We start from the raw sequence: 26282 nt of genomic DNA, 5'->3' as shown, positions 1-26282 counted from the left end.
AAGGGATGCCACGAATTTATAGTGGCCGAAGGACAGAAAACACTAATAGAAAGGATGAATTAAAATCCAATAGATAACAGGGAACCTGACTATCTATTATATATCATAAATAGTATAGGTTTATCCCCACTTGTAATCAAAAAGAGTGTGGGTGGGCAACAGGGAACCTGACTGCCCACCTGACTGAAGATACATCATGATGAATAGAACATTGGAAGACTATAATGAGTGAATTTCAGATAAGGTTGATGTGAAACTCAATATCAAAACAGGGCAATCATGAACCACGAAAGTAACAAACAATAGAAACAACAAGTCAGAACTTAACCGCAGCAGTGACCGAAACAGTGAGCCTCATAAGAAGTTATGAATATCTTCTGTATTATTGAGCCCATTGGGCCACTTGCTGTCGAACTGAAGAATAAATCGTGTTTCTAACTGTCTCAGTAGCAACTCCCTGTTACCCCCTCTTCGCAGAGGAGGTACCGACCCTACTACATAATACTTTAAACACTGCAGATCTTGATTGTGTTTGAGCGCAAAGTGACGCGCCACTGGGTAGGCTTGGTCTTTGTGGAGTATTGCTCTGAGGTGTTGAAGAATTCTGACGTGCACCTGGGCCTTTGTGCTACCAATGTAGTTTAACCCACAGGTGCACGTCAGAACATAGACTGCAAAATCAGTTTTGCAGTTGTGGTTGCCCTTGATAGGAATCTCATTTATGTTGAACGGTGTGTGGTAATGGGTCATGTTTACACCGAATTTGCATGCCCTGCAATGTGTACATTTGTAAAAACCAGCTTTAGTTTTTAGCCATGTGCCCTTTGTTTTCAGTTCTGGACTGCTGGTATCCAAAGACAATCCCATATTTCTCGCCCGTCTAAAGGTGACAATAGGTGTCCGGGGCAGAGTGGAATTAAGAATATTGTCAGTTAAGACTATAGGCCAATTTTTTCGAATAATCTTTTGAATGGCCTTTTCATCACTGCTATAAGCTGTGATGAATCTTGGACAGATTGTCTTTTCCGAAACTGTATTGGCCACAGACTCAGTATTTTGCAAATCAACATCAATTTCATCATGAGTTTTTGGCAAGAGGCTCTCCCTACTTCTAAACCTTGCCTTAGCCAAGGCTTGGTTGAAGGTGCGGTCAGAATAGCCACGTTCTTTTAACCGGGCCTTTAATTCAATGATGCATCTCTCGAAATCCGTGGTAGAGCTACAAATCCGTTTGATCCTTAGGATTTCTCCATAAGGGATACTGGATATCGTGTGCTGCGGGTGGAGACTAGAGGCATGTAGTGTGGTATTGCCTGAAGTGGGTTTACGGAATATATATAGATATAGGTATACTATATCTAAGTAAGGGGGATTACACCACCTTACCTAGGCTGCAATTGCAGACCTGCGGTGCCAGTTTGGAAGGCCAGCCAGGGGTGGCATAATACATGCTGCAGCCCCTGGTAGGCCTTGGGTGCACCTATGCCCTGGGTACCTAGGGTACACTATACAGGGGCTCGCAAGGTGACCCAGTAACCAATCTGGTATGTACCTAAAGTACATGGTAATCAATCTAGAGAGAGAGCAGCTAGGTTGTGGGTCTGATTAGCAGGGCCACAGCCATACTAAAGTCGAAATACCAGTGAATCACAGCAAAAAGTAGGGGTAACCATAGGAAGCAGACCCTACTCTCCTACACAACCACCCCCCCCCCCCCACGCAGGGACATAAAATTAACCTTGACCATCAAGGTCAAGGCTTCATGTTTTAAGTGGAAATATCTGGAGAGTCCATCTGCATTGGCATGGTTACTCCCAGGTCTATGTTCCACTGTATAGTCCATCCCTTGTAGGAAAATGGACCACCTGAGCAGTTTGGAATTTTCTCCCTTCATCTGTTTTAGCCACAAGAGGGGCTTATGGTCTGTCTGAACTGTGAAGTGAGTACCAAACAAGTATGGCCTCACCTTCTTCTGCGCCCAAACCACAGCAAAGGCCTCCCTCTCAATAGCTGACCAGTGTTTCTCTCTGGGGGTCAGCCTTCTGCTAGTAAAAGCTACTGGCTGGTCCTGACCTACTTTATTCAATTGTGATAGCACATCTGCTACCCCCAACTCAGAAGCATCTGTTTGAACAATTAATTATTTGGAGTAGTTAGGACTTTGCAGATTTGGTGCAGTGCACATGGCCTGCTTCAGGTCATCAAATGCCTTTTGACAGCTGACTGTCCACTGAACTTTCGTAGGCATTTTTTTAGAAATTAAGTCATTAAGGGGTGTCACAACGGAACCATACCACTTAACAAATCTCCTATAGTACCCAGTCAGGCCTAGGAAAGCTCTGACATGAGTCTGGGTGGTTGGAGCAACACCGTCCATTATGGTCTGGATTTTGCTCTGCAATGGTTGAACCTGGCCTCCACCTACAAGGTGGCCCAGGTACACAACCTGACTCTGCCCTATCTGGCACTTAGTAGCATTGATAGTTAGGCCTGCCTTCTGCAGGGCCCCCAAAACATTTTTCAGGTGATCTTCCCAGGTTAAGCTAAAGACAACAGCAATATCATCCAGATAAGCTGCACAGTAGTCATCCAGGCATGTGTGGACTTTATTCACCAACCTTTGAAATGTGGCAGGTGCATTCTTCAGACTAAAGGGCATTATCACAAATTGATAATGTCCACTAGGGGTTGAAAATGCTGTCTTTGGCTTTGCATCATCAGCTAGTCTGATCTGCCAGTAGCCAGCTGTCAGATCAAATGTGCTCAGAAATTTGTCAGATTCCAACTGATCTATGAGCTCATCTGCTTTGGGTATTGAATTGGCATCTGTCCTAGTGACAGCATTGAGACCTCTGTAGTCCACACAAAACCTCATCTCTCTCTTACCACCCTGGGTCTGAGGTTTAGGTACAAGGACTACAGGACTGGCACAAGGGCTCTCTGAGGGTTCAATAACTCCCAATTCCAATATTTTCTGGACTTCTACCCTGATACAGTCCCTGACATGATCAGGTTGCCAGTAAATCTTATTTTCACCAGGCAGACTGTCCCCAGTGTCCACTTCATGAGTGTACTGGGTAGTCTGACTTGGAGTCAGTGAAAACATATGTCTGTATTGTTACAGAACTTGTCTTCAGTCACTTTGCTGCTGGTCCGTGAGTCTGCCTGCCAAGGCTACACCATCAACTGACCCATCATCAGGGTTCTGAGAGAGCAGGTCTGGGGGAGGGTCACTTTCTTCCTCCTATCCTTCATCAGTAGCCATAGCCAAGCTTATGTCTGTCCTGTCAACATATGGTTTCAGTCTGTTGACATGAAGCACATTATGGGGGCTCCTTGGAGTTCCAAGATCTACCAGATAGGTCACCTCTCCCTTCTGTTCAACAATGGTGTGGGGTCTACTCCACTTGTCTTGGAGAGCTGCTGGGGCCACTGGCTCCAACACCCACGCTTTCTGTCCTGGATGGTAAACAGTCAGTACAGCCTTATGGTCATGCCAGGCCTTTTGAAATTCCTGACTAGCCTCAAGGTTTTTGGATGCCTTTTTCATGTACTCAGCCATCCTGGAGCAGAGACCAAGTACATAGTCCACAATGTCTTGTTTGGGAAGTGTGAGAGGTAACTCTCATCCTTCCTTCACCAGACAAAGTGGTCCTCTTACAGGATGCCCAAACAGAAGTTCAAAAGGGCTGTATCCAACCCCCTTCTGAGGAACCTCCCTGTATGCAAATAAAAGGCAGGGTAGCAGGATATCCCATCTCCGCCAGAGCTTTTCTGGGAAACCCTTAATCATACCCTTTAAGGTCTTGTTGAACCTTTCAACTAGACTATTGCATTGTGGGTGATATGGTGCTGTGAACTTATAGTTCACTCCATACTCCTTCCACATTGCAGTCAAGTAACTAGACATAAAGTTTGCACCTCTGTCTGAGACTACCTCCTTAGGGAAACCCACTCTTGAGAAAACTCCCAAGAGGGCTCTTGCCACAACAGGTGCTGTAGTGGTCCTAAGTGGTATAGCTTCTGGGTACCTGGTGGCATGATCCACTACCACCAGGATGAACCTGTGCCCAGAGGCTGTTTGGGGATCCATTGGTCCAACAATTTCAACCCCTACTCTTTCAAAGGGAACCCCCACCTCCGGTAGTGGTATAAGGGGGGCCTTTGTAGTGCCACCTGCTTTGCCACTGGCTTGGCAGGTTACACAGGAGCAACAAAACTCCTTTGTGTCTTCTGACATGTGGGGCCAGTGAAAGTGAGGGACAAGCCTGTCCCAAGTCTTGTTCTGGCCAAGATGTCCTGCTAAGGGAATATCATGAGCTAATGTCAAAAGGAAGCCCCTGAATGCCAAAGGTATGGCTAACCTCCTGGCAGCACCAGGCTTGGGGTATCTAGCCTCTGAGTACAGGAGCCCTTCATTTCAATAAACTTTATGGGTTCCACTAGCATTCCCTGCAGCCTCAGCAGCAGCTTGCTGTCTGAGGGGTTCAAGAGAAGGGCAGTCCAACTGCGCCTACCTCAGATCTGCCCTGGAACTACCCCTGTCCCAAGAAACTCAACCTGATCAGGTTCAAGCTCTTCTAGGACAGTTCCTTCTTCAGGCTCACAATCAGCTTCCTCAGAAGGCTGGTCCTCATCCTGAGGCAAGGGGGAAGGCACTGCCTTTACCCTACTGCTCCTTTTCCTGGGAGTCAACTGGTCCATTGTTCCAGAATCCAGTGCCTGTTCAGTGTTAGACTTTTTGACCTGTGACCTAGTCACTGCAAGGACATGTTATGTTATGTTATTAAGCCTTTTGTTACGCGCTCTATTACTCAAGAGTATCCTGGCGCGGTGAGTCAAAAGAGAAAAGGGGCAGCCGACATAACATACAAAGAAATTACAGAGTGATATTAAACAGATGGGTTTTAAGTCCCTTCTTAAACTGAGAGAGTGAGGGGGCAGTTCGAAGAGCCAGGGGAAGAGCATTCCATGCTCTGGCTGCCTTGACAGAAATGGACTTGCCTCCTGTTCTTGAAAGCTTGAACTTGGGCTGAACCATCTGACACAGGTTGGCGGAGCGGAGAGCCCGATTAGGAGCATAAAGGGCGAATCTATTCCGCAGATACACTGGACCCAACTGATGGATAGCACGATAGGCCAGGACCAGAATTTTAAACAGAATTCGGTTGGCAACAGGTAGCCAATGAAGACTACGCAGATGTCCACGAACACTGGATCTCCTAGGTAATTGAAACATCAGTCTGACTGCAGAGTTTTGAATCACCTGGAGTCGATGGACCATATAGTCCGGTAGGCCGCTAAAGAGTGCATTTGCATAATCCAAACGTGACAAAATCAGCGCTCTTAGCACAGTCTCTCTAGCCTCACCAGGGATGAAGGGGAAGAACCTTCTGAGGGGCTTTAGAGTGGCATAGCAAGTACAGTTTAATTTCTTAATACGCTCCCCGAACTTTAGGTCCTGCCCGAACCAGACACCCAAGTTCTTTACAGTGCCTCCTATTGAGTTCGGACAGGGTAGATCGGAGGGCCAGATTTGCTCCCTGAAATTATCCGGGAAAGACCCATAGAGGAGGATCTCTGTCTTCTCCTCATTACACTTAAGTTGGGCCAATGCCAGCCAACGGAAAACTTCCGATAAGCAACTCTGGACGGTCAAGGGGTCTAAGTGGTTTTTTGGCCAAGTGAAGAGCAGCTGGGTATCGTCAGCATATGTCATTATTTTGGCACCCAGCTGCTCAGCTAGATAGACCAGGGGGGTCACATAAACATTGAAAAGCAGAGGGCTTAAAGTAGACCCCTGCGGGACTCCTGTAGTTAGTTCCTTAGCCTTGGATTCATGAGGGGGCATCCACACTTGCTGTGATCTGTCTTTCAAAAACGAGGTCAACCAGTCCAAAGCACGGCCTGAGATACCGATGGCAGCTAGTCTGGCCAGAAGCATCGAATGGGGCACCGTATCGAAGGCGGCAGAGAGGTCTAACAAAATCAGAACCGCCCTGCCACCTCCATCCAGGCACTCCTGAATTGCCTCCGAAACCTCGATTAATGCCGTTTCGGTGCTGTAGGCCGCTCTAAACCCCGATTGGGCTGGATGAAGCGCGTGAGAGGACTCAATGAACCCTTCGAGTTGTCTAAAAACAATCTTTTCACATGTTTTAGCCAGAGCTGGCAGTAGTGATATGGGCCGATAGCTGGAGGGCACAGCCGGATCCAGCCCGGACTTTTTCAATAGCGGGAGGAGCTTAGCTTGCTTCCAACTCAAAGGCACGGCAGCCGAACGGAGAGATCAATTAACAATCCTAGTTACCTCCTGGCAGACTATAGACGACACCCCCCCAAAACCCTAGCGGGGCAGGGGTCGGAGGGCGATCCAGATTTAAGGGCAGACAGGACTGTCAGAACATCCAACTCAGAGGCTGGGGAAAAGGATGTAAACAGACCCTCCGTCGGTACAGCTGCCAATATGGGCAGTGAAATGGATGTCTGGGACTTGTTCAAAGCAGTCTGGAGATCCTGCTGGATCTTTAGAATCTTTTCGGAGAAGAAAATTGAAAGCTCTTCGCACCATTGATCGGAAGAAGGTAGAGTAGGTAGCGCGGCTCTAGGAGAAAGAAAACTCTGGACTATGGCGAAAATTTCTTTACTATTATTGCTGGCTTTTTCAATTCGTCCAGCATTGTAGCTACTTTTGGCCACCTTAATTTCATTGTAGTATTCCTTTTGGGAGCAGCGCAGCAGCTTCTTAGCCTCAGGCAAATAGGCATGCCTCCATGCCCTCTCCAGTTTCTTACACTTCAGCTTCTGCTCCCGTAGCCCATGGGTAAACCAGGGCTGGGAAGGCGTGAAGCGAGGTCGGCAGATGCGATTATTCTGCAAGGAAACTGCCGAGCCGTTCGGCATCCAAGTATTAAAAGCGTGAACCGCCGCATTGATTTCCGTGGTCGGCGACGGCTGGCAGCCAGAGAGGAATTCGGAAAGGCATGCAACCTTGATACGTTGCAGATGGGCCTGAGGATGAGTTGACATTAATCCAGAGTCAATAGCCAATGTCCAAGAAAATCTAATCAGTCCATGGTCGGTCCAGGGCATAGGTTCCGGCAGCTCCATAGTGATGTCAAAATTGGAGCAGACTAGATCAAGGACGTGGCCACCCACATGCGTTGGGGTCTCCACCCATTGTTTAAGATGGGCCATTGATAAGGTCTCGCCAAATCTAATGGCCTCACTGCAGTCCAGGGTATCCATATGGATATTGAAATCCCCCAAGAGGAGATATTTTACAAACTGGAGTGTGCGGGGTATGTGCTGAGATTCCTAACATTTCTGCATGAGTCCTGAACTCCACTTTAGACCAGGCTGAAGTCTTTAGGTCATCGTCAAGCAAACATTCTACAGGGAGGTCTGCACTAACAACAACCTTCTTAAAGCCAGTTACCCCTCCCCAGGAGAAATTAACAACTGCCATATCATGTGTGGTAGTGACATTGCTAGCATTGGACACTAGGTAATTTTCACCTAGTATGATCTGTCCATGGTCCATAAAGTCAGGTATCACCATTGTGACATTAGCACCTGTATCCCTGTAGGCCTGAGCCTTTTTATTATTGACCTAAGGAGTTTGTCTGTACTTGCCGAGGTTACTGGGACTCACAGAGGAGGACAAATCTATGCCTCCATCACAGATCATAACAGCTTTAGTTGGTATTCTGACTAGGCCAGAATCCATCTCAGTTCCCAGGGTTAACCCTACTACACCCTTCTGTTGAGAACCACCACTTGGAGCTGAACTAGGGAAACAATTGCCTTAGGGGCAATGGTGGCTGGAGCATTCGCCTTCTTGGTGCAATCACTGGTCCAGTGAGAATTTACTTTACAAATCTTGCACCAAGGTTTCGTTGGTTCTATACCTTCTGCTTTGCCCTGGTTCTGACCCATTTGTCTGCCTTCTTACCCAATTCTGGGGGAGAGGTTGAATCAGAGTCAACCAAGTGCTGATGAAATAACTGGTTCTGACAATTATTAAGAAACTGTGCTCCCATTATAAGGTTATACAATCCTGTATAATCACTTACTTTACTGCCCAGTAACCAGCCTTCCAGAGCCTTAGTAGCACAATCTACAAAGTCAGTCCAGTCCTGAGTCTGTGTCTTCTGGGTATTTCTGAACAGCAACCTATACTGTTCAGTGGTTAAGCCAAATCCATCTATTAGAGCACTCTTCAGGACATTGTAGTTGTCAGCATCTTCTTCTCTTACAGTGAGGAGGTTTGTCTGCAAAGGAGAGCCACAAGATTGCTGCCGACTGACTCTGGGGTACCTGCTGTACTTTGCAGGCCCTCTCCAAAACAGTTATCCATTTGTAGATGTCATCCCCAGTCTGATAGGGAGGGACAGTCTTGCTTAGGTTTTTATGGTCAAAAGTCCTATCCCTACCACTAGGGATTTTGCTGCCACCAGAGGGCTCTAGCCCTGCTAATTTTATCTCTCTCTCAAGAGCTAGGGTCTCTTTTTCAAGGGCAACTTCTTGCCTCTTGATCCTAAACTTGACTTCTCTCATTCTAGCTTCATGTTCTCTTCTCTCAGGGGAAGTTCTCCTGTGAGATGAGGCAGCGGCCCTCTATTGATGAACCAGAAATGTGAGATTCTCCTGAGAGTGATCTCTGTCTTCTGTGCCCACCAGTAGGCCTACTTGGGTGGACAGAGGTAGGCCTCATATTAGGCCATCTCCATCTCCAGGTAGCCCTGTGTCTTCCAGGTTGGGTTCATTAACCTCTTCCTAGTGTCATGGTTCGTTTGGTCCACCCCTTCCCGCTCACCTGTTTGCCTGTGTGTGTTGGTATACGCTCTAGTGAGACGCAAACCCCTTATTTCCGGCATCAGCAGATTAGCGGTTCAGCCTTTCTGCCGGAAGTACCATGGCGTCACTAGCGCTTCCGGGGGAATCCGCTTATCAGCTGCAGTTTCCCCCGGGTACGGTGCTTCGTATTAACGCCAGCCCGCTGCCTTCCACATTTGGACGCTGCCCCAGGTGATTCCTGCCTGCCACGCTGGAGTGCTAGTTTGTGTATTGCTCAGTCGGAGCGCTAGTTCTAGAAGTTGCAGGGACCGCGGTGGAGCGCTAACAAGGGATTTTGCTCAGCCACGCTGGAGCGCTTTGTGATGTGCCCGTGACAGTTTCCTTTCCGTGCTGGAGGGCTATAAGTACATGGCTCTGCCTCGCTTGAGCGCTGATTCCTTTTCTCGTGACTTTGTTTGCCGCGCTACAGCGCTAATACTTTCACCGCCTCACAGCACTGGTGCATCTCTGTAAAGGCCGGTAACTTCCTTTAAATTCTTCTGCTAGCACCACTGCTAGCTGCCTTTTGAACTGCTGATAACCTTGTTGTTTCTCTGCCTTGAATCTTGCCTTAATTTGGGGTATAGTGCAGGAGGGCTTCTTGATTCCTTTAATACAGCGTAGGAGTGCTTCTTGATTTCCTTTGGTGTATAGCGCAGGAGCGCTTTTTGATTTCCTATAACATAGAGCAGGAGCGCTTATTGATTTCCCTATATAGCGCAGGTGCGCTAGCGTCTTGGCAAGACTTTCACAGGTACATGCATCAATATTGCTTTTTGCGATTCCTTAAATGCGAAGAATAAGGAATCACAAATAAGGAATTGCAAAATGCAATGCATCAAGAAATCGCTAAATAAATTCCGATTTCTTAATATTCCTTAATTGCGACTCGCAAATTGCGAGTCGCAATTAAGGAATACCTCCCCATTCATTCCTATGGGCCTAGAGGCCCATAGGAATGAATGGGAAGACATTCTCAATTTGCGATTCGCAATTAGCGAATCGCAAATTGAGAATGCGATTTTAAGGGTGCAGGGGTGTCCAAAGGACACCCTGTTGCACCCCTGAAATCAATCTGTGCAGATATGTTGTGCACACACATGTCCTTAGGGCATGTGTGTGCACAACATGAAACTTTGAAAAATGCGCAAAAGTGCATTTTTCAAAGTTTTCGCAAATTACCATGAGGTTCAACCTCATGGTAATTTGCTCCCCCTAATTGCAAAATCGCATTTTTTTAAAGTTTCATGCATTGCATTTAAGGAATCGCAAAATGCGATTCCTTAAATGCAATTGCAATTTGAGAATTCGCAAATATTTGCAAATTCTCAAATTGCGAGGGCCTTCACCCTTCATGCATACCAAAAGCAGATTTTGCGATCGCAAACGGCTGATTTTTGCGATTCGCACCGTTTGCGATCGAAAAATTCTTTGATGCATGTACCTGTTAGTTCCTTTTCTTTTGATGGTTCCAGATCTTCTGATGGCTTCATAGGAGGTAATTGCTATCTCCCACATGAGTGTATGTTTGTGAGTGGTTGCAGGGTTAGTGTGTTATTGGTAACTGGTGTTCCCTTGTCTTCCTGTTCAGCTGGTGCCCAAGGTTCATCCGAACAGAGGGACGTCCACTACTACCTACCTGACATCATCCTGATCCTTTTTGGCTACCATCCTCACTCCCATCTTCACCCTAGTTTGTTGTCAGATCTAGAGTAGGGTAAGGTGGGCGTGGGGGCGATAGCTCGTGGCATCTCTCCGAGATCTCTTCACAAGAAACAGGTACTTGTGGGGAACCGGACACTTGGTCTGCATCCTCTTCATCTTCAGAATCCTGGTGGGGAGCCCCACATGGATCCTCTTCTGATGATGGATGGCCCCTTTCCCTACTACCTTGATTATCTGGGTCTGATGCTTTGATTAAGTCATCTGCCACTAAGAGATGTATCAGGTGTTGGGTGGTTGGACTCTGTCCTTGCTTTAATTTCCTTATGGCACACAAACCTCTCAACTCTTGGTGAGAGAATGTGTCATATTTATATGTCTGCTCTTGGCTGACATCTGGCAGAGCTGCACTAGCTCCTGCCCTTAAAGCCATGACTAGTGAGGTGTGGTGTGTGCACCTACCTACACTACTTGTTTTCCTACTAGAACCTCTCTAGGAGTTGTAGTCAGGGTGTGCTAAGCCCTTACCACTTACAACTGCTAAGTTCAGTAGAACTTATGTATTATAAGTCTTGATTTATATGTACCTACAGGTACCTTGATGTGATTTTTCAAATGATAATCTCAAGATTATTTGGTAAAACAATGCAAGCTCTTATCCCATCCGCTGCACACCAATGTGAGAGTTGGCCTGGTATATGATGTCCACTATTCTAGTGGGTACCTCGCACCAGTCCAAACGACCCTTATTGATGGTGGTTGTAAAGTAACCTTATAGAAAGCTATCCTATTGGTAGCTGTGGAGAGCAGCCTTCAGGCTAAGACTTTAGAGGTGAATTAAGCAATTTGTTTTACCAATTATAATCCCTTGAGTACCAAATGAAAGCACACCACACAAGGTATCTATCAAATATATATGTATTTATTCTAAACACAACCCCTCTGCACTCTTTATGAAGTCAGAGGTAAAAGTACAATACAAGGAACTTAATTATCATACAATAAGTTGCACAGTATACGTTATGCCCTAGGGGCCTCACAAACCATATACTAAAATAGTGGTATAAGAACCACGTCTGTAATAGTAAGCAGGCCTAGGGCCTGTGGAATCTCTGGGGCTTCTAGGAACAACCAAAGGTTAGGATGTAGGAGGCCCACGGGAGACGCGTGCAGTGTCTAAACACAGCCGCGGGTTACCATTGACTTTCTATGGGAAACAAACAAGTTACAAATTTACAATTTAAGGGCACTTTTGCGTGAACTATGATGGAACCCTTTTAGACTAGAACACTTCGAGAGTCAAGACCCATGGGAGCACTGAAGTACTTACTTGTGGAAAGCTGCAAAGAAGTGCTGCGGGCGACCAGAAGAAAAGTGTCCAGGTGGATCCAAGGGTGGATCGAAGATCTGAAGAACCTGAAAGCAGAAGGGACAGAGTCTGGGTCACTTGCCAGTGACCAGGATGGCGATGGGAAGCTGCCAGCCAATGTTGGGTGATTTCAGGTGAAAAGGTGAAATTTGTCTCTTCAGCCACGTGGTCCAGGAGGCGTCGACGATGACCAGGAGCTGGATTCCAGCTTTCCCATGAAGGAACTAGTTGACTGCGGTGTCGGTATCCAGATTGGACCCAACAAGCCTTGGCGAACGCAATCCACGCAGGATGTCAAGATTGGCTTTGGTTCAGACCAGCAAGGTCTGAGGGACTTCTCCTTTGCAGGGAAGTTGGAGCAAGCCTGGAGCAACCAGGAAAACAAAGTAAATCAAAGATTGGTCTTCTTGTAGGCTCACTAGCCAATAGACTAGGAACCGCGAAGATGCATCGAGCTGAAATGCACAAAGCGGGCCCACGGGACAGTCGTGGAATGTGTGATAGAGCGTGCAGGTCACCCGACTAACTTTTATTACCAAAATAGTGCACACTTGGGCCCATAAGAATACTAATTTTATACTTTTAATCAGGTAACCTACACACTTTATCAGTAGTTCAGTTTCCCTTCTTTTCTACTTCTGTGTACCTGACTTACCAATCCTCGTCACAGGTACCTAAGTTCACAATGGATCAGGGAGCTAGCTGTGGGACAAATAGACAACACAAATACCATATACACATTGAATAATGTTTATACCTTTTATAATAACCACAAACTCAGGAAGTTTTGAAAACCTTTATGTAATCATCATCATCATCATATGCCATGAGCATGAAATTTACACAGATCAAACTATCTATAACTAGAATTAGAAATATCGTATAACTATGAATGAGAGTAAGAATCATTTAGAAATCGAAAAATAAAGGGAAGGAGAAATAAGGAACACGCTATTTAGATTAATAGACTTTGACAATTTCACTAAAGGCGGGTAAAGAAAGGGAACATACTAATCAAAGAAGACTTTCGAAATTCACTAACGGTTCAGAGGAAACGAAACTTATGCAATTTGATTTATCAAGATGGGCTTATTTTCTACAGGGAAGGTAAGAATGGAAGATACTATATAAGCAAAACAATTCAGTAATTTGACTAAAGATAGGGAGAAAAGTGGAATATGCTAATAGACAATATTGCATGAAAATCCTATTTATAGAAAGACAGGGAAAAGGACGTAGGCAATTATGCTTTATTCGAGACAAGAGAGAAAGTTTAGATAGACAAACACCCACGTAGAATTTATATTTACCTAAGACAGAATGAAGACCAACCCTGGCCACGGGTCAGTTGGAAAAGGCGGGAAGGGACCCTCAAGGACTTAGGCTGCCAGTAGGCGAGCAGGTACAGCTCATGGACAGTCAGGTTTGGATCAGGAACAGGTTCACCAAAGGGTACGACCAACACCTGCAGCTTCGGTTGCAACGCCTGCGCTACTCCCTCTCTGCAAGGAATCTGCCAATAACCCCGATTGGGTTCTCAAATCTCCCAGCAAAGTGCTGCTCCAGCACTTAAGGTTACCAAAACCCTGACTGGGTCTGTGGAAAATACGGACAGAGTGCTCCGCAGCTCTCTGTATCAGTCACCTATAGAGTACGTTGGGTCAGTGACAGGTCAGCTATTCGGACAAGTCGGGCAATTTCTCTAGCTAAGCCTAGGCTAGTTATACTGTTTTCGGGTCAGTGTACCACCCACTAATGTTGCAATTGAAAGGATCCCCAACTTCTGATTAGACCGAGGAGGAGGTTAAGTCATCATACCAACAATTTTTAGACTTTCTCAGACTTAATATTCAATTTCCGTACCCACCCCTTAAATTCTAACTTCCCATGGCATATGTTTTATAGAGAACAATAGGGTACACAGCAGTGTAATACAATTGTATCAAAATTAGGCACAAGTCAGCTTCGTCTTGCTGGGTAACAGGTCGATTCCCAGGAGCATCTTGGCTTGGCTGGCAGCTGGCTGGGTTCCACAGCGGCAAGGTTCATTTCCCTCATTACATGACAAGTACCATACAGGCTCTTCAAGATGGAGTAGCAAGCGCCTCCCAGGCCCAAACAATACGATACATGAAAAGCAAGCGAAAACAATTTAGAAACACAGGAAAAAAGATTACACTGTATACCATGAAATGGCTATACTATACCCCTTACTTTATAACAACTATTGCATTAGGGTAAGTGTAGAACAAAACAGTTTGCAAAAGCGGCAATGCAAGCTCAGAGCATATGAGAAAACAAAGCGGCCATTTTAAGTTCATTGCGTATGAGCAACAAATTCCCTCCAGAACTGCGTGTGCGACACATCACGTGGGTATGACCGACGCATGCACAGACTAAGCAGCGGCCATTTTAGAGGCAAGCGTATTAGTAAACACATAGGCAAGCTTCACTGGGACACCCCGTGTAGTGTAAAATGTGCAATATTAGTAAGACAAACAGATTGATTACAAAGTTAAGTTTATTTGAGGTTCTTGATACAAGCAATTCGCTTCATGTGCAAATCCTTGCTCCATCAATCCCCTCTTTGATGATATTTACTATCATCACTATTAATGGAACCAGATGCCATCTTTTCACATTTCACCCAATTCAATTTCTTCAAACTTTTTGTTCAGCCTTTTTCCTGCATCCTTATTGGGATGGAAATTCTTTGCTCTTTGTAAATCTGGTCATTTAGTTCTTCTAATTCGAGTTCATCAACATTCCGTTTCATTCCTCTCTTATTCACAGCATACTTCTTTTTGTGTTTTCGACATTTGCAGCAAATTATTATGATCAGCACAATTAAACTTATTCCTGCTATTGGCATCAGTATTTTACTCACAAGACTTTTACCTAGGTTAGAAAACCAATTACCTACAGAGGAGAGACCATCAGTTAGTCTCTTCCAGGCACTGTCAACCTCCAGTGGTTTGAGCTCCTTTTCCAAATTAGTTATGTTTCTCACATATTTCTTAATTTCAACACTTTTGTCAGGAATGTAAGTGCAACAATGTTGCGCTTTCAACATTCTACAGACTCCGCCCTCTTTTGCCAGTAAGGTGTCAAGAGCAAGTCTATTCTGTAAAACCATAGATCTGATCACAACCATTTCGGTATTGACCATCAGGAAACCTGCAGCAGTGTCAGTTGATAACCAATCTTCTACTGTAGACAATTTGCAGATTCTGTGTGTATTCAGAGTCACTCCCACTGCAGGTATCAATGCACTAAATATATCACCCATTTTTTCTGCTACACTTTCTCTTTTACTACGCACTAATCCATTAGTATTTTCATTGCTTCCAGCGACTTTATTCACATGGTATATTTTCGGGAAGACAATTCCAAAATAACAGCTTCCATACCAGTGATCTGGCAATTTTAAATAAGCCTTGTTTCCACATATATAATAAATTCCGGGAAACACAGGTTCTGACCCATTTTTGAAACTCCAACCTCCAATTACCTTGTAATTATGTTCGCTTTCACTGGAACCAATGAATATGTTATTATAATAACTAGTCTTTTCTCTGTGAAGACAAAGTTTCCCATTCTTTTCGAAATCCAGCAACAAAGCAGGATTAGCTCCACCATTTGAGGTGCTCCCCATGTTTTCTGCCCACTTAGGAGTTTTCTGTCTTTCATCATTCGTTTTTCTTTCTAAACTTTCTCTTCTTTTCTCGGCCATATTTAGAAACATTTTCTCTTGTTCATGTAATGAACATGTTAAGTTATCTCTATGTGCTTCACCTAAATCTATTGTACCTATTGTTAGAAAGTATTCTCCCATATAACATGTTACAAAACTTTTAGTATGTACAGGATTCAGGTTTCCACGTATAGGAAGTTCAGAAAAGATTACGTCTGAGTTAGAATAGTAGTACTGTAACGGTGCTCTTTTATAGAACAAACTAGCTAAAATACACTACAGGAAATTCCATATGTTAGTGGTAAATGATGATAAGTCACACCTTCAGCTACTGAAGTAGGTAGCTTCATGCAGACATAACAGTCCTCTATTTCCATTGCTTCTACGTAGTGTACTAACAGGTTTGCAAATACATTTAAATGAGCTCTATTCTTAATTCTGTGATAGTGTAGTCCTTCCTCATCTGATGCATCTAAGTCCATTCTAGTTTGTCTATGGCTAAGTGTTTTCTCAGGTCTTTCTACACTTTGTGGTGTCTTTTTCGTTTGCAGTTCTTCTGTGTCTTTTGTCACTATTTTAGTAGGGTACAAATTAGTATCTTTACTCATCATGTAAGGAATAGTAATTGTTAGTCCTATCCATAATATCAGTACTAAAGCTATACTACATACACATACTTTGCAGCATGTTTTACAACAATTGCGTCTAGGTCTTCCATTTCACAGTGGAATCAGACATTTTTGCTTAAAATAAGTTTTTCAACCCCTCTTTGTAACTTTGCACAGGTTGCTTACACAGGGCAACGTTCAGGTTGGTTCCTCTTCTTCAGAAGTCTGATCAGCAATCAGTTCTTCATCACTTATATCAAGATTTTCAAATTCCTCCAACACCAGATAAGTCCATTCAGGACTTTGATACTTATTGTTCAGTCTCTTTATTTGGGCACTTCTTCTCTTGGGTTTTGCTCCAGACTGCCCAGTTTTGCTGGAGTCTTGATTCTCTTGCTCAAGTTTTTCCTCTACAGTCTTTAGTCTCAGTCTCAGTCTTTTGACAAATCTTGGTTCTCTATTCTTTTTCTTGAATCTTTTAACTGGCACTGTAATTTGGCTTTCTTCAAATGCTCTTTTATTTTCGTTCAGTTGTGGCACATCTGCTTCAATGTTTTCTTCTTCCCTATCTGTCTGACTAGTTCCAGGTCTTAGTTCAGGACCCCTTGCGCTGAGGAACTCACCGGCTGCTGTCCAGAACGCCATTCTGCCCTTGCTATCCTGCCTGCCTCCCCGTATCCCTGGAGGGATTGACCAACCCGCCGCGTGGTAACAGCTTGCAGCACCCGCTTCGCGGGTGCCGCTGCGCGGCGTGAGGCGTGGGGTCGAGGCTGCTGGAGTGCTGTCAGCTGTGGAAAGGAGGAGGGAACACCGGAGCAAACTGAGGGCGCGAGCTGCAGGGACTCTCAAGACCAGGAGTCCCTGCGCTGCACAGTTGTGCACGGCCGCGCCCCCATCAAGACACGCCCCCCGGCCGCAACGCTCGCTATAAAACCAACGGACAACCGCTCAGCGGGACGCGAGCGGGACGCCGAGCGAAGCCCGAGCAAAGGGCGGGCAGTCTGTGGCAGTCAGGGGCTGACAGAGGCTGGGCTGGGCCACCCCTTTTATATCCATCGCCTTTGGTCCAAATTCTCGGAGTCCACCTGTGGGTCCCCAGGCCACCATGTCAACCCGCTCTGGCAAAGCTCTGAGGGGTGGGGGAGAAAGTGCCACACGGAACACCATAATCGGCACAATGGACAAATTCATCACCAGGGTGGCTGCGGTTATCGAAAAGGAGATTGTGATGACGGAACGTCGCCTCTCACTAGACTCCTTTTCTTCCAAACGCTCCTCTCTGGGAGCAGTTGCACACGCCCTGTCCCCAACCTCCAACTACCCTATCTCCCTTTGCCAGAGATTGTGTCCGTTGAGCCACGGATTGTAGCTATAGAGGCAGGAATTGACAGGATAGAGAGCCTAATCTCTAATTCACCTAACCTGAGTCATAGTCCGGCTGCCGTGGGATCGAGGCTTACATCACCTACGGATATCACCCCAAGCTACAACTCCCAACTTCCCAACGAGGCTCCCACTTTAAGTCCTAAATTGTCGCCTCCGGCACGAGTTTCTCGGGCCCTCAAGAAAAGGAAAAGGGTTATCAGCACCAGGAAAGGAAGCCATTCATCGCTCTATAAGCGCCCAAGGACAAAGCCTCACAAAAGTCTTATGCACCTAGAAGCAGGAGGGCCAGCAACTCCAGGGAACATTACCCCTCCGGTGCCGGTAATAGAAATACCATCACCCCAGCATCCGGCTACGGTACCTCCTACATCCTCAAAAGAGGGGTTTTCCCTAGAGCAGTTCGAGAACCTGGTTAAGGCTCTGTTGGTACCGCTGATTGACCAAGTTAAGAGTCTGGGGGATAGGCTCGATAGATTTGAACAGACCACCCGGGATAATTTCTTCTCCCTGAAGTCCCTAATTAAATTGCAGTCAAGGCTCAGAGATGATACTGCAATTGGGAGTGAGGGGAAAGTAAATTCAGTAGGCCCTCTACATGGACCCATACCGGCCTCACCCGCTTTTGCACAAGCTAGTGGAACAGCTCCAACACCAGCACCAATGGCAACTGCAAAACCGGTTAAACAGTCCACTACCACCCATGTCGTTCAGGTCCACGCTAGTAATGCCCCAGCAGCGAGAACAGTTAAACCTAACCCCGCTCCCAAGAAGCAGCAAGATAGAGGGGCAGGTCCCATTTCTAAACCACCTCCCGCTCCATCCACTGTTGCCAAAGGAGCAGTTCAGGTTCCAAAGGCAAAAGCAATTGCAAATCCATCTAAAAACCAAACCCAGTGGCTATACCCCAAAAGGTGGTACGCAAGTGTCCCCCAGTCAATCTCCCCCCCGAGTGCCACCCATACGTAGTTGTTCTTATTAAGGTCCCTGCCTTGAAGGACAACCAGCAGGAAACCCACCAGGCCCTAAAGAATAAGGTCATCTACTGGTTGCAAGCCAACAGACCCCTTCCTGTGGGTGTGGACGGCCTGATTCGTGGTGTGCGCAGGGTGGGCTGGATTGGCCAGAAGAAGAAATTATTTGAGGGGGATTGCGTGGTGGTCAACTTCCAAGATATAAGAGCTGCCCACTCAATATTTAGTCAAGGACAGGCCATGACCGGCCCCGGAGTTGAAGTAGTAGATTTAACATTCTTCTACCCGCGGCCGGCCTTGAACCCTATAAACTGCTTCCCTGTGATTCCAACCCCTAACTATGCTTACCGTCATTGGCACCCAGCAACCAACGTTGCGCACTCGCATGCAGCTCCGTCATTGCCAAACTGGGGTGCCATGGGTTGCTGACTTTTAGACCCCCCAGAGGAAGCTGGGACGTCTTGGCCCTCTGACGCTCACTCCTTGTCAATTGCTAAACCCCAAGAACCCCTGACTTCTTTAGATGACCAGGTGGCAGCAGCATACTCAGGAGAGACTAGGGTGGGGAGGACTCTACTGGAACGTGTGATTGTCTGCCCCACTGCGTGCGAGACAGGCCAATTGGGCCCTGTCGAGCCCTGCGGCATTTCGGCTGTGGCGGACCCATCCATTAGGGTTCTCAGCTGGAATGTGGCCGGTCTGGACAGGAAGCTGGCCCTGCCTGATTGGAACGCATTGTTGGAGCAATACTCCATCTGTCTGTTCCAGGATACCTGGAGTAAAGAGCCCCTACATAAGGCAGGATACTCTACCCATTTTCTACCAGCTGTCCATTCCGAGACAGGCAGGGGTCGCCCATCGGGAGGCCTTCTTGTCTGGGTAGCCTCCGCACTCATTTGCAGGGTGGAAGAGCATACACTCATTGCCAGGATCTTCTTAATATCACACTTAAAAATGCCAAGGGGCATGTTGTTGTTAACATCTTCAACATATACGCCCGCGGTATGAAAGGAGGTAGAGAATCCCCTACCATAGCTTGTCTGGAGGCCTCGCTTCGATCCTCCCCATACAAGAACTGTACCCTGGTTGCGGGTGACCTTAATTGTACCTTCGAGCCTCTTGGCCCTGAAGTTATTCAGGACCAAGAGGAAGACGACAATAGATGGGGGATCCCAGCCCTAGAGCTCAGACCAATTAAAAAATGGACGGAAGTGGTGCTCCAGGTCAATTCCCTAACAATGGAATTTGATCTGAGGGCTCTTAATGGCAGGACTACTTCTGATAAAGAGGGAGCCCATACCTACAACAGGCCCGAGCACACGTCAATAATCGATTATTTCCTCCTTGACGTCCATCTTTGGAGTTTGGTAACGGACATGGTGATTATACCCTCTGTTGAGAGCGACCACAACCTCCTCTCACTCACCCTGAACCATAGATGGCTAGATGACTTAGGGAGCAGAACTGCTTGTCCCCCTGCCCCAGATATGTCAGTGGTCTCTAACTGTGGTTGACGGTTAAAGTGGTCTAAGCTATCACTTTCAGTGGAAAAGATATCTTCCATAACACAGCTACTAGCTACAGCCCTGGAAAACCTTGCCACTTCTGAGGGTGGGTTGGTGGATGTGCCTGCCGGGTTTTGCAACCTGACACAGGCTCTTAGTGATCTTTTTATTGTCCGAGGAAGCGCTAGTAGAAAGAAACCTTGCCTCAGGGCCTGACAAGGGTGGTTTAATTCCAAGTGTAGGGAAGCGAAGAAATTACTTGTTGACGCTGTCAAATCCAAATCCCCAACTACGACCAGAGAGGCCAGAAGGTTATACTCCCACTGTCAAAAAAATGCCAAGAAGGAGTGGGAGGACAATTTTTGGCAGGACCTCTTGGCTGCTAGTCGAGGGAGAGATGCGAAAGGGTTTTGGGACCTGGTGGGCAGTAGGAACCATCCTGATGACACCCTGAGGACGTGTACAATTACTGCCCAGTCATGGTTCAATCACTTTATGGCTCTTTATTCCGCCGTAGAAGGAACGCTAAATGACCCTTTTATTCTTCCCCCTATACCTTGGACAGAGACTTGGATCACTTTTCTGCACGGGAGGTTACGAACTTGATAAAAACTCTTATACCACTAAAAGCTGCTGGCCCGGATGGGTTACCAGGGGATCTCCTTCGAGGTTATCCAGGCGAATGGGGGGTGTTGATCTCTGCACTTTTGAATGCCATTATTGAGGGAGGAACAGTACCTGAGTCCTGGAAAGGGGCAGAGGTAGTCCCGATTTTTAAAAAGGGCAGTCTGGACCTACCAGGGAACTACAGGCCAATAAGCCTCATAGACTCCACACAGAAGCTGGCGGGGAAAGCTATTCTGGGAAGGATCCTCCAATGGGTGGATGATAACCACATACTGTCTGAGATGCAAGCTGGATTCCGCTCAGGCACAGGAACAATCGAACAAGTCTTTAGACTTTTGTTATTATACTGGAAGGTGGTGGAACTGGGCAAGGGCAGTCTCTACCTGGCCTTTATAGACTTGAAGACTGCCTTTGACCTGGTTCCTAGGGAGGAACTTTGGAGGGTGTTGCATGGTCTCGGAATGCCCCCTTACATTCTAAATCTTCTCATCAAACTCCACATCGCCAACTATGCCCAGGTCAGGTGGGGTTTGAACGGGGAAAAGACCGACAAAATCCCTGTTGAGAGGGGTGTTCGGCAGGGCTGTGTTTTAGCTCCCACCCTATTTTCTATCTATGTAAATGGGGTGGTTGAGCACCTGCTTGAAGAACCAGCAGACGCCCCCACACTGGGTGGCGTAAAGATCCCAACCCTGTTGTTTGCCGACGACACCCTTCTCATCTCGAAAACCCCTCAAGGTTTACAAAAGCTTCTAGACCGCTTCCAGGATTTTTGTGTTAAAAGAGGACTTGTTATCAATGTGGACAAAACGAAGTATTTAATCATGCACCCGCCACGTAAATTTGGCCGCCCGCCTATTCTGAACTCAATCGCCCTTGAAAGAGTGTCAGAATTTGACTACCTGGGAATCCGCTTGAGCGATGCATTGAGCTGGACCCCCCACATCAACAAATTGACTGTGGGCCACAAAAGGGTGGGGGGAGCACTGTTAAAGGAGTACAACAACTCATCGAAACATTGTGTAGCTCCGATTATAGATATTTATAAAGCCCGTGCAGTATCTGCATCACTCTATGGAGCAGAGTTATGGGGCCTGGGAAACATGGATCCTCTGACCAAGGCAGAAAACAAATTTATCAAGGATTTGTTGGCTATCCCGATAAGCACACCGACAGTTCCGGTGCTCCTGGACGTAGGCTGTAAGGCAATCAAGGATCAGGCCCGCCTCCGACCACTCCTGCATTGGGCTCGCCTGTGGAGGGTCCCTGAACTAAAATCTTATGCAGACGGATTGGCAAAGGTGATGCATTCAGATGGTTGGCAAAAGATTAAATGGCTTAAGGACATCAAACATTTGCTTGGGGACCTGGGCTTGGGTTCCTGCTGGTCTACACATTCATCACCCCCTAAGGAAACCCTGAAAAAACTCTATTGGGAATGGGTCTCAGCCAGGCTCATCAGTAACCAGCGACACTGCAAATCCACCGCAGCTTTTCTGGAAATCAAAGACATTGTTGCCTTTGAGCCATACCTAGACACTATTACCATCCCCATGGATCGGGCCCTTTACATTAAATTTAGACTAGGGACCCTACCCCTTGCCGATCTCCTCTCTAGATGGAATGCATCTAAGCAGGCTTCGCGCCACTGTGCCTTATGTATTGACAGACGCGAAACTGTGGCACACTTCCTCTTCGAATGTCCGGACTATGTGCGACCTAGATCTCGTTGGCTTTGTAGAGAATTGGGCATTCGAGAGTGCTTGGTGGCTTTACGGATTTTGCAAACGGACACTGCCCCTCCGATTGTTTGTGCAGTTTCTAAATTTTTTAAATGGGCTTGGTTGATTCGCTTAAAAAGACTGTCTATTTCAATTTAATCCCTTTTTAACTAATTTATTATGATCTAAATGCCATTTTTTCACCTGATGATTTTAATGTCCAGTCTTTTTGTCTTATCGATGCATTGTTTTAAATTTTGCTATGTAAAAGCTTTTAAGATATACTAATATCGAAATAAAGCTATCAACCAACCAGTTCAGTTTCTTCTGCCTGGTCACCAAGATAGCCTGGTTCAGGCATATGCTGGATTTGACTCTGTTTTGTTTCAATTTCTTCTTCCTGAACACATTTATCTATTTCTAACTGATCCTGTTCAAGCACTTCGAACTTTTGATTTTCTTCCGCTTGAACTTCCGCCCTATTTTCTACCTGTCCCTTTTCAGTTTCAGGAGTTCTTGGAGGTGTGTCGATAATCTGTTCTGTCCCTATCTGGCCTTCCTCCTCATCAGATTTGACATGGATTTCGTTGATCTGATTATCTCCTTCTATTGCTGTCTCGTCCTCACTATCCCACTCTCTATCTAGGTAGGTTTGTCTTCTGGTTCTTATTGGATCGAATGTCAGGTTGATTACTGGGACCCAATCATCTTGACTGGTGCTCGTTTGTTCTTCTTCAGCTACTTCAGGACCAACTTCAGGAGACCCCTCAGCTGCACAACCTTCAGCCTCAGTTCTTTCTTCGTCTTCTGTCACCTTCTTCGTATGGCTAGCATGGATCCACCGTGGCACACCTGCACACTTCACCGCTGTTGTGGTAACAAGAATCACTTGTCTTTTCTTTCCCCACTTCGGTGCAAGGCAACTCGACCGGGTGTGTTTCTTTAGTACAACCCAATCACCAGGGTTCAGATTATGGGCTGGAGTTGCTGGCCTGGCGACGGCGTCTTCCCCAATCTGGGGAGAGATAGAATGCACTTGGTCACCCAGTTGCTTGCAGTACTCTAGCACCAAATCATCAGAAATGTTTATCAGTTTGTGTCCTGGCACCCATGCTTGCCGCATTACTCTTCCCATCAAAATCTCGTGGGGGCTCAGGCCTGTCTTCCGTTCCGGAATACTTCTGAGTCTCATCAAGACAAGGGGCAAAGCATCTATCCATTGCATTCCAGTAGATTCACACATCTTTCCCAATCTGGACTTGATAGTGCCATTCAGTTGTTCTACCACCCCAGAAGCCTCTGGGCGATATGCACAGTGCAGTTTTTGTGTAATTTTGATTGCTTCACAGATTTGACTTATTATTTCATTCTGAAAATGCCCACCTCTGTCTGATTCAATTGTGACTGGAAAGCCGTACCTAGGTATTAGTTCCCTCAGTAATAATTTAGCTACAGTGATGCTATCATTCTTTCTTGCAGGATAAGCTTCTACCCACTTTGAAAATAGGCAAAGAATGACAAGGACATACTTCATTCCTCGACAGGGGGGTAACTGAATAAAGTCAATTTGTAATCTGATAAAAGGACCTTCTGCTTTCCCAATTTTACCCGGTAAAACTACTGTTTTCTTACCAGGATTGTATTGTTGACATGTCAAGCACCTCTGGCAGAGTGCCTCCGCTATGTTCCTGAATTTCGAATTGAACCATGTCTGCCTGAAGATATGGACCATTGCATCTCTTCCTAAATGTGTATCTTGTATTAACCTAGCCATAGGAGCAAGCAAGCTGTCTGGCAACACAGGCATACCATCCGTGTAAACAATGACACCATCCTTATTCCTTTGCTGACAACCAAATTTTCTCCACCTTCTCTTTACCTTTGGTCCTGCTGCTTTCTGCAAATCTCTTAGTTCTTCCCATGTTTGTACATCTTCAAACACCATAAGTTGGCAGCTGTTTCCGCTTCCCCCCAATTTGATATTGACTGACATTCTATGTCTTGCACAATGTTGGGCAAGTTGGTCAGTATATCGATTACCTGCTGTCACATTGTCATTGCCAGATTTGTGAGCAGCACTCTTGACCACTGCCAATTCTTTAGGTAACTGGATTGCTTCCAGTAGTTGTACAACTTTGCCGTTTCGGATAGGAGTACCCAAAGAAGTCATACATTCTCTTTGCAGCCACAACTGGCCGAAGTCATGCACAACCCCATAACCATACTGGCTGTTAGTGTATATGGTTATTCTCTTGCTTTTCCCAAATTTACAGGCTCTTGCCAATGCAACCAATTCGGCTACTTGTGCAGACTTTACTCCAAACAAATAGGATGCTTCTACTGGACGTTCTAACGTACACACAGCATAGGCAGCGCTTAGGCCTCCATCCTCATGTCTCAGACATGAGCCATCTACAAACAGCTCGAAATCTTCTATAGGCAGGGGCATTTCCTTGATGTCTGGGCGTGGTTTTGTACTAAACTCAGTCAGATCAATGTAGTTATGCTCGACCTCTCCCTTTTCTTCTGCAATAAGTGAATTTGGTAATAGGGTAGCTGGATTCAGTATGTTACATCGAGTAATGGTTACATTTGCTGCACCCACTAGAATTCTCTCATACCTAGTCAGCCGACTAGGTGTGAGATACTGTGTTTTGGTTTGGGTCAGTAAGATTACAACTGCATGTAGAACATACACAGTTACAGGATGTCCCATAATGATGGATTCACTCTGTTCAAGACTCATGCAGGTTGCAGCTACTGCTTTCAGGCATCCAGGTAATCCAGCAGCCACTGGATCCAAGGTAGCGGACAAATATGCCACTGGACGTCTATTCAAACCATGCATTTGAGTTAGGACTGAAAGTGCACATTTGTCTCGGGTGTCACAAAACATTGCAAAGTCTTTCGAGTAGTCAGGCATTCCCATTGCGGGAGCTGTGCACAGACATTCTCGTAACTTTGTAAAAGCTGACATGCTTTCATCATCCCACTCCACTGGGTCTTTTGCTCCTTTCTTTGTCATTTTTACCAATGGTTTTGCTAGGACTGCAAATCCCACAATCCACTGTCTGCAGTTTCCTACAACTCCAAGAAACATTCTGATTTCTTTCTGAGTATTTGGTAGTGCCATGGTTCGAATTATTCTAATCCTTTCTGTGGTAACCTTCCTGATACCTCTCTCTATCTATCCAGATATTTCACTGAAGAGGTACAGAACTGTAGTTTGTCGGGGGATACTTTATGTCCTCCTTCACCTAAATGGTTCAGTAAGGCAAGGGTGTCAACAACACAGTCTTTCCGACTTTTAGATGCCACCAAGAGGTCGTCTATGTATTGCACCAGAACTGATTCTCCAGGTAAGACCAAAGATTCAAGGCACTTTTTCAGAATCTGATTGAAAATTGAAGGACTCTCTGTGTACCCCTGAGGGACACGATTCCAGTCATAAACATGACTGTCGAATTCAAATGAGAAAATAAATTTGCTGTCTGGATGCAATGGAATTGAAAAGAATGTGTGACATAGGTCAATGACGGTAAACCATACAGCATTCCAGGGAATTTGGTACAAAATCACTGCAGGGTTTGGCACAATAGGACAGCAAGGAACGACAAATTTGTTTACCTTGCGCAGGTCCTGCACTACCCTGTACTTACCACTCGGTTTCTTGATTCCAATTATGGGCGAATTACAAGGACTGCTCATTACCTCCTGTATGATGTTTGCTTATAACAACCTTTTTATTTCAATGGCAACCCCTGCTTTTACTTCTGCACTCATTTTATACTGTTTAGTATTTGGGTAAACTGCATCTTCTTTTATTGAGATTTTAATTGGGTCTACATTTGCCATTAGTCCTACATCTTTTCCAGTAAAATCCCATACCTCTGGTTTCACT

The sequence above is a fragment of the Lissotriton vulgaris genome, chromosome 9, assembly GCF_964263255.1.
Source record: "Lissotriton vulgaris chromosome 9, aLisVul1.2, whole genome shotgun sequence".
NCBI classification, from domain to species: domain Eukaryota; kingdom Metazoa; phylum Chordata; class Amphibia; order Caudata; family Salamandridae; genus Lissotriton; species Lissotriton vulgaris.
Note: the sequence above shows the minus strand (reverse complement) of the source record.